Source organism: Hyperolius riggenbachi, chromosome 2 (genome assembly GCF_040937935.1).
Source record: "Hyperolius riggenbachi isolate aHypRig1 chromosome 2, aHypRig1.pri, whole genome shotgun sequence".
In the NCBI taxonomy this organism is placed as follows: Eukaryota; Metazoa; Chordata; class Amphibia; order Anura; family Hyperoliidae; genus Hyperolius; species Hyperolius riggenbachi.
In genome coordinates, this window is record NC_090647.1 from 40,893,296 (window position 1) to 40,909,289 (window position 15,994).

Here is a 15,994-nt window from a genome sequence, read left to right on the forward strand (position 1 = left end):
TCGACGGGCCTCCGTTCTCCCGCCACCAGCTACTTTCTGTTTTGCCGCCGGGCCACTGTGCCTGCGTGGCTCTGGCCACGCGTATCCTTTCTTCGTGTTCCCTGCTATTGCAGATGGGAACGCGAAGAAAGGATACGCTTGGCAGGGCTGCGCTGGCCTCGACTTACAAGTCGAGGGGTAAAGCGGCGGTGGGAGAACAGAGGCTCGGGCAGGACTGGCACGGGACAGGACAGCTGCTGGGGGCTTAGGGAAGCCCCAGGTAAGTGAAACAATGTGTTTATTTTTGATCCATAGTTCTGCTTTAAATTGGAAACCTAGGTTAGGTATTTACATGTGTCACAGCCACTTACAGTAAGTATTTAGTCTGATGGCTCTGAACCTTACTGGCAGGTTTTGGCTTAATCCACCTCAAGGGGGGTCCTTCCTTCCCTTCTTTTTTTTTTTTCTTACTTTTAAATAACTATTATTAAATTACCCGGGGCTTCCTCCAGCCCCTTGCAACCGACCTCCCACACTGCTGTTCCACTCTCAGCCACCGACTGGGGGACCCCGCCGGCGAGTGCAAAGGCCGATCTTGCAAGGTCATCCTCTACTGCGGGAGCGCCGCTGTCAACCAAGTCCAAGTTGTCTGTAGTGTTCTGCGCAGGTGCACTCTAGACCACGTGGACTGACAGCGACGCTCCTGCAGTAGAGGATGACCTCTGCACCAGTGGCTGAAAGTGGAGCTGCAGCTTGGGACATGTCTGCTGCAAGGGGCTGGAGGAAGCGTCAAGTATGTAACTTTATTTTATTTATTAATTTTTTTTTTGCTGGCCTGGACATTCCCTTTAAGAGACAAACAAATACAAACAAAATATAAATGCACTGTAAATTAATTTTTTCCTATGTTGCAAACGCTTACGGTGGGTGTTACTAATTTGATGGCTCTGAACCTCTTACTTTCAGGTTTACACCAGTCAGTTTCCCTGTGGTGGATTCTCAAGGCTTCCTTTTTGCTTTTCAAAAGAAAGTACAAATAAGCGTCTGGGCTTTCTACTTCCATGCCAAACAGTTCTAGCATTTGGACTACGCCACTGCTGTTCAGGGAGAGTCACTGAAAGTAAAGCAAACCTTGAGTATACCCCATGAGGACATGGACCTGTCCAAAACATGTCAATAAGAGTTTCAGACCAACTAACTGGCAGATACATTGGAAAATACATTTACAGGATGTTTTGTACTTTGAGGGGGTGACTTGACCCCAGCCCCCCCTTCCTCCTCCCCAAACTGTCCTGGTCTCTTCAGATCTAAAGCTGTGATGCTTATGGGAGAGCTATACAGGCTGCATGGTTGGCCATAATACTCTGTGCATCACTTGGCTAGAGCAGGTATACAGGTGACACTTCTCCCAGGAGAAAAATGTCCTGCTGGGTGGCAAGAAAAAGTAGCTGGGTGGGGCACGATGAGTGAATGTAGGGCCTGTCTAACTAATTGGAGGATAAGGAGGTGAACAGATGACAGCTGGATGCTCACCAAAATTAGCAAGGGGAGAACAGAACATCTGGGCAACTCGCATTTTAATTTATTTTTAGGTCAGGATGGCAGCTTCCCAGGGGCATAACTACATTGGGCCTGTACATAATGCAGAGTGATAGGCGAGCAAAGCTTTATAAATAACAGGTCCTCTTCACTATGCACTACCTGCTTCCTGGGGCAATACAGGTCCTCTTCACTTCCTGTCTAGTTTATAAGTGCCCTGCATCCAGCCATGTCGATGGGTGGAAGCTGCATGATTGGCTGGCTGCAGGGCACTTGTAAAACTAGACAGGAAGTGAAGAGGCCCTGTATTGACCTAGGAAGCAGGTAGTATATAATCTGCTGCTGCTCTGCACCTTTAGGACCACATACCCCACAACGGTGGGGGCTTTTTTTTTTTACACCCCTAACTGCCCTCATAGGACTCTTCATAGAGGAGCTGCTTTTAAACCCAGGCCATGTGCTGTATGATCGGTGTTCTGCTTTTCATAGTGCCTGGAAAGTTGCTGCCTAAAGCAATCTTACTAACCTGCAAGTTACTGCAGTGTAGCAGTTGCTACAGATACATTTCATTGGGCACTTGTATAGATGGGGCTCATAGTAACCCTGATACACTAAAGTGGAGCCAGCAAACCTGGACTAGGATCCTTCTAAAACATACCTGTTCGGTGGCAAAAGTTTGCAGCCCTCACTTGGGTTATATCAGTTTATAGTGAGGATTATCAAAGTGTGGGTGAACTAGAAACTCTAATTTCAGTAGTATATGCTGTGTACAATAGGGAAGTCTGTGTTTAAAGAGCACCTGGTGAGAAGTATAAGTTATAATGGGCCAGTACGTTGTCTGTCACTGCTGGCTCTGGTGCATAGCCACGCCCCCTCAAGAAAATGGCCCTTCCTGTATCTCCTGGTCCGGTGATGCATCAATGTGTCATCCTTGTCGGAGGATTGACTTTAGTTGATCAGAGATGCTCTTTCAAACTTGCAGTGCAAGTTCTGCATGTGATTGTGTACCTTTTTAAAGTCCTCCTTATAAGATGTGGCCCAATTGAAGTATGCAAACTTCTGTCAGCTGTTAAAGGACAACCAAAGGCTGCCATATTTCCTTTCAAAGTTGAACTGTAAACACTTAAAATAAGAGTTTCTTACCTGGGGCTTCTGCCAGCCCCCTGCAGCCGACCTGTGCCCTCACCGTCCAGGACCCATCCTCGGTTACCCCGTCGCTGCTCTAATTTTTTTTTTCCTGTAATGGAGGGCAACTTGTAAGTCGAGCTCCATTGTGCCCTGGCCACGCGTATCCTAGTATGCATTCCTGTATCCAGGAGTGCCCTGTGCATGTGCAGTACGAGAATATCTACTGCGCCCACCTACAGGAGCGTGAATGAGGAGGCGCTCAGCCAGGGCTGCACAATTCCCCCGAACTGCGCAAAAGCTGCGGCATGGGACCAGAGCATCGGCAAGAGGCTGCGCGGGAACAGGCCGGCTGCAGGAGGCTGGCAGAAGCCCCAGGTAAGTGAAACGCTTCTTTTTACAGTGTTTACAGTTCTGCTTTAAGCAATACTAGTTGCGTGGCAGCCCATGGTGATCCTCTGCCTCTAATTCTTTTAGCCATGGACCCTGAACAAGCATGCAGCAGATCATGTGTTTCTGACATTAGGCCTCAATTCACAAAGCTTTACCTCCTGTCTTTAATAACTCTTCTGAGCTGTTTTACAGTTATCACCATGGTGATATAATTGTGATAACTGTAAAACAGCTCAGAAGAGTTATTAAAGACAGGAGTTAAGCTTAGTGAATTGAGGCCTAATGTCTGCATGCTTGTTTCTGGTGTTATTCAAATGCTACTGCAGCTAAATAAATCAGCAGGGCTTCCAGGCAACTAGTATTGTTTAAAAGGAAATGCATATGGCAGCCTCCATATCGCTCACTACAGCCGTGCTTTGGCTTTTTATTAAAAATAATAAAAAAAATGTAGTCTCTGTACTGGGGTCATCCAGGCTCTCCAGCCTTTAGATTAGAGCCAGTGGTATGTTAATGACCATGGTAAAGAATGTCAATAGCTACTTATGTTTAGAGGGTAATGCTTAACTTCTTGCTTTTGACAAATGCTAGCCTTAGAAAAGTGAATCTAATACTTGAATCTTGTACAGAAATCTCAGTAACCAAAGTAACTCAGAAAGAGCTTCACTTACCGTGTTCCAGAATGGCATTTATAACTGTTTTCTGTTCTGTTTATATCCTGTGGCTCACATGATGTCCTTTTTGTTTTAATACATTATTTCAACGGATGTTGGGTAGAATAAAGTTGCTGTAATAAAACTTATGATGCTGCAAACACTGTGCTTCAGTTTTTATTTAAATCGGGGATGTGACTGTTTTTGGGTTTGTAAAATATGGTTTGTAAAAGTACATTAAACTGTTTCCTCTTCTCTTTAAACAGCTTCACCCCATGACACCGTTTCTTGTATGTGGAAGTGGTATTAGTAGGTAGACATTGATCTTAGATCCAGGTCTCACTGATGCTAATGACAGTAGGAAGTCACCAATAAACCTAAAATATCAGCTGCAGATATTGGAGAACTTTAAAGTGGACCTGAACTGCTGCACAGGACAGGAGGGAAAACAGATGTGCCCTGTATGGCTTTTTGACACATGGCACGCAGTGTAGTGCCTGAATTGGGTGCTGCTATAGTGTGCAGCCCGTGCAGTGGTAGTTGGGGTTCTGGTAAATGCCAGAATTGCTTCTCCCTCTGAGTTGCTATGACTCTGAGGGGAATGGTATTTAACGCCACCCGAAATTACCCCGGCAGCAGGGTGAACTGTCCTTCGGCTCCCCCTTGCCAAAGTGACCGGGCAGCAAAGTGCCATGTACGCATATAATTAGAGTTTAGCCTAATTCCCCCTCTTTAAATAATCACAACTTTGATCTCTGACGTGTCAGCTGGCTGCCTCAACGCAGGATGTAAACCCCATGTCTGCTTCTATGAAAGCAGACGCACTGCTGATTGCAGGATTTCTATAAACTAACAAATAGTTTTTCTCTTAGGCTTGGTTCACAGTGGGGGCGCTGTGGTGCGACATTAACAGTGCAACGCAGTCACACATGACATTAACTCGTGGTAAATCACATTGTGTTATGCCGTATGGCGCCATTAAATGGTGCCATAATTGTTATACAATGTTGAAATAATATATTGACATTTTTTTAGGGAGCAAATTTGAGGTATTGATATGCTATCATCATGGGTGAGGAGGAGATGTTGTTTGGAGGTGTCTTTTGATTTTCATGCACCTTGTACGAGTAATGATTCTTTTTAATTCAGCACCTGCAAGGACTCGAATGTCTGTGATTTTAAATGAGGCTTAATTGCCTCAGGTGTGTGGCTGGATCTGAAGGGGTTAGTTACCCATAAGTCCATCGTCCTCAATGAGCTCCAAACAGCTTGCATGCTTCCTATTGGACGCTTTGCAAGCCTCACCGCCGCACAATTCCTCTTTCAAGGAGGAAGTGTGCGGTGGTGAGGCTTGCAAGAACACATGTAGGCTGTTTGGCGTGCAGGGAGGATGGCGGACTTGTGGGTAACTAACCCCTTCAGATCCAGCCACACACGCGGCAATTAAGCCTCATTTAAATCACGAACCTTCGAGTCCTCAGGAACTCTTATCCCTCTTGGCGGTTAATTTTTTTTTCTGCCAATTAGGCAGAAATCAATTTTTAAAAAAAAATTTTTTTTTTGTTTCATGTAAAGCTACCAGAGTGGTAGCTACATGAAACGCCACTAGAGGGCGCATGTGTCCCTCTAGTGCGATCGTCGCCGGCATCAATAGCAAACAGGAGAATGCGTATATAACGCGTTCCCCTGTTTAGCTTCTCCGGTCGCCATGGCGACGATCGGAATGACGTCATGGACGTCAGCCGCCTCCGATCCAGCCCATAGCGCTGCCTGGAACTCATTGGTCTGGGCAGCGCAGGGCTCTGGTGGGAGGGGGGGGGGCCTCTTCCGTCGGTGCGGGCGATCGCTGCAGAGCGGCGGCGATCGAGCTGTACGTGCGGCTAGCAAAGTGCTAGGTGCGTGCACAGCACTTTGAATGGGGCGAATCGCCCCACTAGAAGCAGAGATATCCTCCTGCGCGGCATAGCCCGAGGAAGGTTAACTACTTGTGAGCCCATGCCTGGCACCTGCTATAGGCAGTACTGTGCATATGCAAACATTGTAATGTCAATAGTTTTAATGCTTTGCATGCACTATTTAAGAACACAGCACGTTACAACTCCACACATTGTGAGCACTGTGAATGACGGTGCATAGGGTTTTGTTTTTTTGTATTATTGAAATGCGCTATTCTGCATTGTTTATAAATGCACCACTGTGAGCTTAGCCTGAGGGCCTGTTTCCACTAGAGCGAATCTGCATGTGTTTTCTGCATGCAGATTTGCATAACCAATATAAATCAATTGGGCTGTTTCCACTTGGAGGAAGGCTAGTGTGCGATTCGCCTGTATTGTAATTAACCCTCCTGGCGGTTTATTAAAAACCGCCAGGGGGCAGCGCAGCCGTTTTTGATTTATTTTTTTTAAATCATGTAGCGAGCCTAGGGCTAATGTTGTTCTATGTCTGTGTTCACACTGGAGTGATGTGATTTTGTAAAAATCCCCCATAGTATTGCATTAGCAAGAGCTTTTAAAATATCTGGCGTTTAAAAAGCTCTCATAGGCCTAGTGCACACCAAAAACCGCTAGCAGATCCACAAAATGCTAGCAGATTTTGGAACGCTTTTTCTTCTTTTTCTGTAGCGTTTCAGCTAGCGTTTTGCGGTTTTGGTGTAGTAGATTTCCTGTATTGTTACAGTAAAGCTGTTACTGAACAGCTACTGTAACAAAAACGCCTGGCAAACCGCTCTGAAGTGCTGTTTTTCAGAGCGGTTTGCGGTTTTCCTATCTTAACATTGAGGCAGAAACGCATCCGCAATCCAAAATCTGCAGCAGCTCGGGAGTATGCGTTTCTGCAAAACGCCTCCCGCTCTGGTGTGCACCAGCCCATTGAAATACATTACCCTAGCGGATCGCAAACAGCAGCGGAAACGCTCCGGTGTGCACTAGGCCATAGTGTAAATTGGCCCTTAAAGGAGTTATCAGGCAATATACATAAAATTATTGCTACTTACTGGGGCTTCCTCCAGCCCCAAGCTCCCAGCATGTCTCTCGCTGCAGCTCTCCCCGCAGCCGTTTGCCTCAGCTCGCTCCCGGTCCCCGGCGATGACGTCGGGCTGACCTCCAGGTTGGCCTGTACTGTGCCTGTGCAGTCCGCTCCAGCCCACGTGGTGGTGATTGACAGCGCCGCTCGCTCAGGTGCAGTACAGAGCGACCTGGAGGTCGGCCTGCCGTCATCGCTGGGGAGCGAGCAGCGGCCAGGGGCATGCTGGGAGCTTGGGGCTGGAGGAAGCCCCCGGTAAGTAGAACTTATTTTATTTTTCCCCTGATAATTCCTTTAAAGTGGACCTGAACCCTTGCACAGGACAGAAGAAAAACATTTTAAAAAATACACCCTGCATGTATTTAGAGAGTTTAGCCTGTCTAAAGGCTCATACACACATCAGACTATGGTCTTTGGAAAATGAAAGATTATAGACCAATCTTACCACCCTTCATGTAGTATGAGAGCCATACCTACACAGTCTATTCTATGGAGCTGAACTCTCTATCAGATAAAATCTTTGCAAGCTGCTGCACACACAGATGCTGTACAGACACAAAAGATCAGTATCTGCAAAAGATCTGTTCCTGCCAAAAATCCATTCCTGCAAATTGCAATGATAGTCTATGAGATCTGCAGATCATCATACACACATGATTTAACTGACATTGATCTGCAGATCAAGCAATCATCCGCAGATCTGAAAATCCATCCTGGTGGATCTGATCTGCAGATGAATGTCAGTTAAATTGTGTGTATGATGATCTGCAGATCTTATAGACTATCATTGCAATTTGCAGGAATAGATTCTTGGCAGGAACAGATCTTTTGCAGATACTGATCTTTTGTGTCTGTACAGCATCTGTGTGTGCAGCATCTTGCAAAGATTTTTTTTTCTGATGGGGAGTTCAGCTCCATAGAATAGACTGAGAAGGTATGGCTCTCATACTACATGAAGGGTGGTAAGATTGGTCTGTGATCTTTCATTTTCAAAAGACTATGGTCTGATGTGTGTATGTGGCCTAATTTCCCCTCATCTGTGACTAATCACTAGTTGTAATTTTGATTTGTCAGCTGACTAGTTAACCCTATGTCTGCTTCCATGAAAGTAGAAACACTACAGCTGGCACAAATCCTGCAATAAATCTGCAATCGTTTAATGTTTTCTGTAAAGGTTATTATGCTGTTGCGTATCTTTTAGAGCAGAGAGGAAGGTCCGAGTTCAGGTCCACTTTAAAGGAATACTGTAGGGTGGTCGGGGGAAAATAAGCTGAACTTACCCGGGGCTTCTAATGGTCCCCCGCAGACATCCTGTGTTGGCGCAGCCAGTCACTGATGCTCTGGCCCCGCCTCTAGTTCACTTCTGGAATTTCAGACTTTAAAGTCTGAGAACCACTGCGCCTGTGTTGCCATGTCCTCGCTCCCGCTGATGTCACCAGGAGCGTACTGCGCAGGCACAGACCATACTGGGCTTGCGCAGTACGCTCCTGGTAATGTCAGCAGGAGCGAGGACACGGCAATGAAGGAGCAGTGGTTTTCAGACTTTAAAGTCTGAAATTCCAGAAGTGAACTAGAGGCGGGGCTGGAGCATCGGTGAGTGGCTGCGCGGGCACAGGATGTCTGTGGGGGACGATTAGAAGCCTTGGGTAAATTCAGCTCTTTCCCCCCCCCCCCCTACAGTATTCCTTTAAGCTTTCAAAGGAAAATGGAGGTGAGGAAAAAAAATCTTGGTTTTCAGCCCCTTGAAGTCTTAACCACCCTGGCGTTCTATTAAGATCGCCAGGGCGGCTGCATGAGGGTTTTTGTAAATAAAAAAAAAAAACTATTTCATGCAGCCAACTGAAAGTTGGCTGCATGAAAGCCCACTAGATGGCGCTCCGGAGGCGTTCTTCTGATCGCCTCCGGCAGCCAAAAGTAACACGGAAGGCCGCAATGAGCAGCCTTCCGTGTTTGGCTTCTCCTGTCGCCATGGCGACGAGCGGAGTGACGTCAGCCACCTCCGATCCAGCCCTTAGCGCTGGCCGGAACTATTTGTTCCGGCTGCGCAGGGCTCAGGCGGCTGGGGGGACCCTCTTCCGGCAGCACACGCGGCTGGCAAAGTGCCGGCTGCGTGTGCTGCTCTTTATTTGATCAAAATCGGCCCAGCAGGGCCTCTGGCGGTAATGGATGAGCTGAGCTCGTCCATACCGCTAAGGTGGTTAATGAACTCATGCTAAGGCTCCGTTCTCCTCCAGCAAGGACCCAGCCTGGTTCAGTGAACTTTCAAAACTAAAGCAGCTTGCTGGAGAACGGAGCCTCAGTGAGGGACCTGAGAAACTTCAAGGAGCTGTAAGAAGCCCCAGGTGAGTAAAGATTCCTCCCACACCTTTTCCTTTAAATTTGTGTTTAAAGGATAACTGAGATGTACACACATCCAATTAGATTGGCCAATTCTACCACACCCATGTAATAGGAGTTTACTTATACAACTTTTACTATTCAAAATCTGGTTTTTACTGATCGACACAGAACATCACCCTTTTTTCTCCTTGCGGACTCAAAGCACCAGAGTTGCAGCCTCTTGGGCAGGGGTAGAGAACCTATGGCTTGGGATTGTGGCTCTTTTGATGGCTACATCTGGCTCACAGTTAGGGGTTGATTAAGCTACGCTGCTCTAGCAGTGCAAATAAAATGTTCAAAGTAGGCACGCTACTGCTGTAGCATGCACTGTAAACTCACTCACTCTTCCCCAAAACTAACGGCTGCTCCAATTGTCTCTTGGGTCCAGTGACTTTGTAGGATACGATCCCCGCACTTTGGCCCAGTAGGCTGCTTGTCACTTGACAGGCAACCTATTGGGCCAAAGTGCGGGGATTTGGCCCTACAAAGTAAATCAACCCCCAAGTCAGCTAAATTGTACAAGCTGTTATTCGGTATTTCTCCTGTCTGGCTCTCAGGGAAATTGCAGATGTCGCTGAAACTCAAGAGAAGATGAAGACGTATGATACTTCACTGACTGGAGGATCAACTGTGTAAACATCACCATAGCAACAGGGATGTGAACCCTACTGTCCCAGTTTGAAACTTAGTGTATGGCTCCCACGGAATTACATTTTAAAATGTTGTGTCTATGGCTCGCTCAGCTAAAAAGGTTCCTGACCCCTGCTCTAGGGTAACAGTGTTAGCCACAGTAGCTTTTTAGGAGTCCCAAGGTCTCCTACTGCATAGATGCTGGCTTACTTAAAGTGAATCCAAGATGAAAAACGAACTATAACAAGTAATGTCTATATACCTTAAAGAGACTCTGTCACATCAAAAAGATCCCCTGGGGGGGTACTCACCTCGGGTGGGGGAAGTCTCCGGATCCTAATGAGGCTTCCCACGCTGTCCTCTGTCCCATGGGGGTCTCGCTGCAGCCCTCCGAACAGCCGGCGACAGACCTGAATGTCAGTTCAATATTTACCTTTGCAGGCTCCAGCGGGGGCTCTGTGGCTGCTCTCAGCTCTGAACTACACGGAAATACCCGATCTCAGTCGGGTCTGCTCTACTGCGCAGGCATCAGAAATTTGCGCCTGCGCAGTAGAGCAGACCCGACGGCGATCGGGTATTTCCGCCTACTTCGGAGCCGACAGCCGTCAGAGCGCCTGCGCAGAAGCCAGGAAGGTAAATATTGACGTCATCTTTCTCGGAGGGCTGCAGCGAGACTCCTGAGGGACGGAGGACGGCGTGGGAAGCCTCATTAGGATCCGGAGGCTTCCCCCACCCGAGGTGAGTACCCCCCCAGGGGATCTTTTGACGTTACAGATCCTCTTTAATTTAAAGTTTAGCAAATCTAGCTGCAAACAGCTTGAACAGTTTGATTATTTATTCCTGTGATACGACAGTGAGTGGCCATGTTCCGTTTGTCACATTACACACAGGCTAGCTGATCAGCATCTCTAGCCCTCAGCCTGTGACAAATTCACTCCCTTCCCTCCTCCCCTCTACCTCTGACTCGTCTAACAGTCTCTGAGCTGCGACCAAGACTGAAGGTGGACCGAAGCTCCGTCATCAGAGTGGATCTCCTGCAATCCCCGCCTGCAGCCATTCACGCCAATGGAGTGGTCATGGGGCTGCCGCTGCGTTCACGCCACTTGGCGTTGAGCAGTCAGCAAGGGGTTAAAGGACAACTGTAGCGAGAGGTATGCGGAGGCTGCCATATTTATATCCTTTTAAACAATACCAGTAGCCTGGCAGCCCTGCTGCTCTATTTGGCTGCAGTAGCGTCAGAACACCACCAGAAACAAGTGGCTAATTTTGTCAGATCAATAATGTCAGAAACATCTGATCTGCTGCATGCTTGTTCAGGGGCTATGGCTGAAAGTATTAGAGGCAGAGGATCAGCAGGGCTGCCAGGCAACTGGTATTGCTTAAAATGAACTACCGTACTTTCCGCCATATAAAGCACTCCAATATATAAGACGCACCTGGGTTTAGAGGGAAAAAAACCAGGGTGCATCCATATTTCAGGAGTGTCTTGTACATGACCTCCCCCAAATGGTGTCCTCATATGTCCCCTCCTGTATCTTTTGTGTTCTCCTGTGTCCTCACTTCTCCCCAATGCCACCTTCTGTCACCCCCAAGTGTCCTCCTGTGCACCCTCAAGTCACCCCCATACCTCCTTCTGTCTTCCCAAGTGTCCTCTGATCTCTCCTTGTCCTCATGTCTCCCCCCCCCCCCCCCCCCCCCACACACGTCTCCCCGGTGTCGACTCCCCCCGCATACCTCTCCTCCCACCACCTTGTGTCTCTGTGACCCCCTGTGTGAGCAGCGGCATACCTACTCCATCATGCCCACGGCGATTGAAGACTTCCGGCTTCTGTGTGCGGCTTCCTGTAGTATTGGCTTCTAATGACGCAGTGCGTGTTATACAGTAAATATGGCAACCTCCACATACCTCTCGCCACAGTTGTTCTTGAAAGAAACAAGGCCTGAGTGTTCACTAGAATGGCTGATACTACTAAATTGAGGGCAAAACGAGGATGACAAAAGCTAAGATGGCTATAGACAACATACAGTGGGACGTGAAAGTTTGGGCAACATTGTTAATCGTCATGATTTTCCTGTATAAATCGTTGGTTGTTACAATAAAAAATGTCAGTTAAATATATAGGAGACGCACAGTGATATTTGAGAAGTGAAATAAAGTTTATTGCATTTACAGAAAGTGTGCAATAATTGTTTAACCCTCCTGGCGGTAAGCCCGAGCTCAGCTCGGCTGTGCTCAGCTCGGGTTATGCCGCGCAGGAGGATTTTTCAGGCCCTTCTGGGCCGATTTGCACAAATTTTTTTTATTACACGCAGCTAGCACTTTGCTGTGTGCAGTGCCCGATCGCCGCCACTCCGCGCCGATACCCGCCGCGCAATGCTGCCCCTCCTAGATCCCATGCGCAGCTTGGCCAATCAGTGCCAGGCAGCGCTGAGGGGTGGATCTGGACTCCCTTTGACATGACGTCGGTGACGTCATCCCGCCCCGTCGCCATGGCATTACATCATATGCGGTCGCAGCAGCACCGTCAAGGAGATCGGCGATCCCCGGCCTCCGCTATTCACGGAGACCCGCTCCGTGATCTAACAGGAAACGGCCGCTCGCGCGAGCGGCCTTTCCTGATTAATTAGGGAGGCACCTGGCGACGCAGATGTGCGTCGCTGGTCCTCCAGCTACCACTTTGCCGCCACACGGTATGAGTGTGCAGTCGGAAAGTGGTTAAAGAGAGCTGTCCATGTTCAGAAGCCATCAAACCTGAATGAACTAGACATTTATTGTAAAGAGGAATAGTCCAAAATACCTTCAACTAGAATCCAGACTCTCATTGGAACCTTCTGCAAAAGGAGGATCTACTAAACCAGTGTTTTTCATCCGCTGTGCCGCGAGATGTTGCCTGGTGTGCCGTACGGCAGGGGTCCCCAACCACCGGGCCACGGCAGGTCTGGCCTCTCGCTCCTCCCCGCGGCCGCCGCTACTGTTACCTTATCATGATCCGATTAAATTCCCCCGTAGCCGCTCTCCTCAGTGGCATCTCCTATTACAGCAGCGCGCTCGGCGGCTGCTGTGATGAGCAGGAAGCGGTACAGCGGTTCCCATGGTAACGGCGATGCATATCGCCGCTACAGGAAGCCAATGTACCGCTTCCTGCTCATCACAGCAGCCGCCGAGTGCGCTGCTATAATAGGAGATGCCACTGAGGAGAGCGGCTACGGGGGAATCTAATCGGACAAGCGGCCGCCTGCTCATGATAAGGTAACAGGAGCGGAGGGGGAAGGGGCACTACCTACCCATACTAGGAAGCTATACTGGGCACTACCTACCTATACTGGGCACTATACTAGGCACTACCTACCCTATACTGGGCACCATATTGGGCACTATGCTAGCTATACTGGGCACTATACTAGCTATCTGGGCACTATATTACCTATACTGGGCACTACCTACCTATACTGGGCACTATACTAGCTATACTGGACACTTTACTGGCTATACTGGGGCACTGCCTACCCATACTGGGACTATACTAGCTATACTGGGGTAACTATACTAGCCATACTGGGGCAACTAAACTCCCTATACTGGGGCAACTATGCTAGCTATGCAGCCGCACCCCAGCCCCCCTCCCCCCCCATAACCCGCTGCACACGACACTGTCCACTAGGTCGCGCAAACACCCGCCCCCCCACCCCCGTCGTTCACCAGAGAAATATTTGGTCAGAAAGTGTTCCCCGGGCCTGAAAAGGTTGGGGACCACTGTACTAAACATTGATTTCATTTCTTTTTTGTGGTGCCTAAATGTATGCACCTGCCTTTGTTTAAACAATTATTGCACACTTTTCTGTAAATCCAATGAATTTCATTTCACTTCTCAAATATCACTGTGTGTGTCTCCTATATAATATATTTAACTTGTCCAAACTTTCACATCCCACTGTATGCGAATCTATGAACATCCTTATGCAACAGCTGAAAGAAACCGTGATTAATCAGCATTCTTGATAATAAAAGACACCAAATGGAATTATTTTGTTACAAATCTTTATTAATAGAAGTACCACAGCAAAGAAAAATCAGGTATCTTTTTAGAACAAAAATTGGAAAAATGGGAAGCTCACCGGATGTTCTCACGAGTGATTACTCATGATTCAAATGAGGTTTAATTGGCGCAGGTGTGCGTCGGGGATACAAAGGGTTATTTACCCATCATTCCGCCGTCCGCCCTGCGTTCCAAAGAGCTTGCATGCTTCCTATTGGTCGCGTTGCAAGCCTCACTTCCTCCTTCTGGCTTGAGAGAGCATCCCTGCACTCATCCAATGAAAATACCCAAGGCCAAGCGACAATGTGGATTAAGGGCTCTTTCGCAGGATCGTGGTAGGTAAATAACTAACACGGCCTACATGTATGCTGAGGATCTTTACTTACCTGGGAATTCTTCCAGCCCCCCCCCCCCCCCTGTAGTCTGTCAGCACCCTTTGTGTATTTCTGGTCTGATCCATTGTGCCAATGCAGCCAAATTAAAAGGAACCTAAACTGAACATATAAAAAAATAAAAATAATTTACCTGGGGCTTCTACCAGCGGCTGAGTTTTGTTTTCGGCAATTGAGCCAGGCGATGGCCATTGCACCTGTGTGGCTCTGCCCACGCGCTTCCTCAATAATTCTCCCGTCTCCGGGAGTATTTTCAAGTAATGCGCACAGCCAGAGCCACACAGGCGCAGTGGCCACCGATTGGCCCAGTCACCGAAAACAAAACTAAGCTGCTGCGGGGGTCCGGAGAATCGTTCCGTGACTGCGCGGGCACAGGGCGGCTGCAGGGGGCTGGTAAGGATAACTTTTTTTTTTAATGTTCAGTTTAGGTATATTTAGTGTATTTATAAAGCCCCAACATATTACGCAGCGCTGTAAAGTCAGTGACCCAGGGACTACTGCGCATGCGGTTCTAGGCTGCACGCCTCCACATTTGAGCTTCTGTGGAGCAGTTACTAGTCTGTATTAACTGCGCATGCGCAGAACGCTCTCAGTTCAAGTGCAACCGAGGAGGCACGCGGCCAGGATAGCGCCTCTTAGTAGCCCATGAATCTGCCAAGTCACAAACTTTAAAGAGACTCTGTAACTTAAAAAAGATCCCCTGGGGGGTACTCACCTCGGGTGGGGGAAGCCTCCGGATCCTAATGAGGCTTCCCACGCCGTCCTGCGTCCCACGGGGGTCTCGCTGCAGCCCTCTGAACAGCCGGCGACAGGCCCGACTGTAATTTCAATATTTACCTTTGCTGGCTCCAGCGGGGGCGCTGTGGCTGCATTCGGCTCGGAAATAGACGGAAATACCCGATCTCCGTCGGGTCCGCTCTACTGCGCAGGCGCCGGAGACTTGCGCCTGCGCAGTAGAGCGGACCCGACGGCGATCGGGTATTTCCGCCTACTTCGGAGCCGACAGCCATCAGAGCGCCTGCGCAGGAGCCAGGAAGGTAAATATTGCGTCATGGCTGCACGGAGGGCTACAGCGAGACCCCCGAGGGGCGCAGGACGGCGTGGGAAGCCTCATTATGATCCTGAGGCTTCCCCCACCCGAGGTGAGTACCCCCCAGGGGACGTTTTACCGTTACAGTTCCTCTTTAACAGGGCTGACTGCAACACAGTGGTTCAGTCCGGGAGGACACAGAGAAAGCTAATGGACTGCAGGGGGATTGCAGATGTTTCACATAAGAAAAAATCCTCTTGACCCCAATCTCAGGTACTGTTTAATTTCTTTTGAGAGTTGTATCCAAGCCTCACCCTTAACCATGCTATAGTATAATCTCATCAGTAAACTCCAAAGGACCATGAAAAGTGGTTTACTATATCGGAATTTGTCCTAGAAATGGCCCAGCATGCCCTGGTACATGCTCTGCTGCAAAAGAGCCACTCTGTCCTCCCATTGGAGGTATAGCATAAGCACTTGCACATAATGTGGGCTACAAGGTGAAGTATAACTAAGAGCTACATGGCCAGCAGGCCCGGCCCGCTCATGAGGCGGGGTGAAACTTTTGCCTCAGGCGGCAAATTTCCAGGGGCGGCACCCGCCCGTCCGTGAGTGCAGGGAGCCGGCTGCCAAGCTGGAGGGGTAGCTGGCAGGACGGGGGTATTGGGCCTAGCAGCGGAGAGGGGGGTCGGACCCCCCCCTCACTCGTCTGGGTCCCCTGATCTGCGCTCCCCTCTAGCCTTAAATCGAAGCAGCCGCTATTTGTAAGAGGCACGGGCGGGGAGGACTCACCTCTTCCTCGTTCCAGCGTGCGCTCCA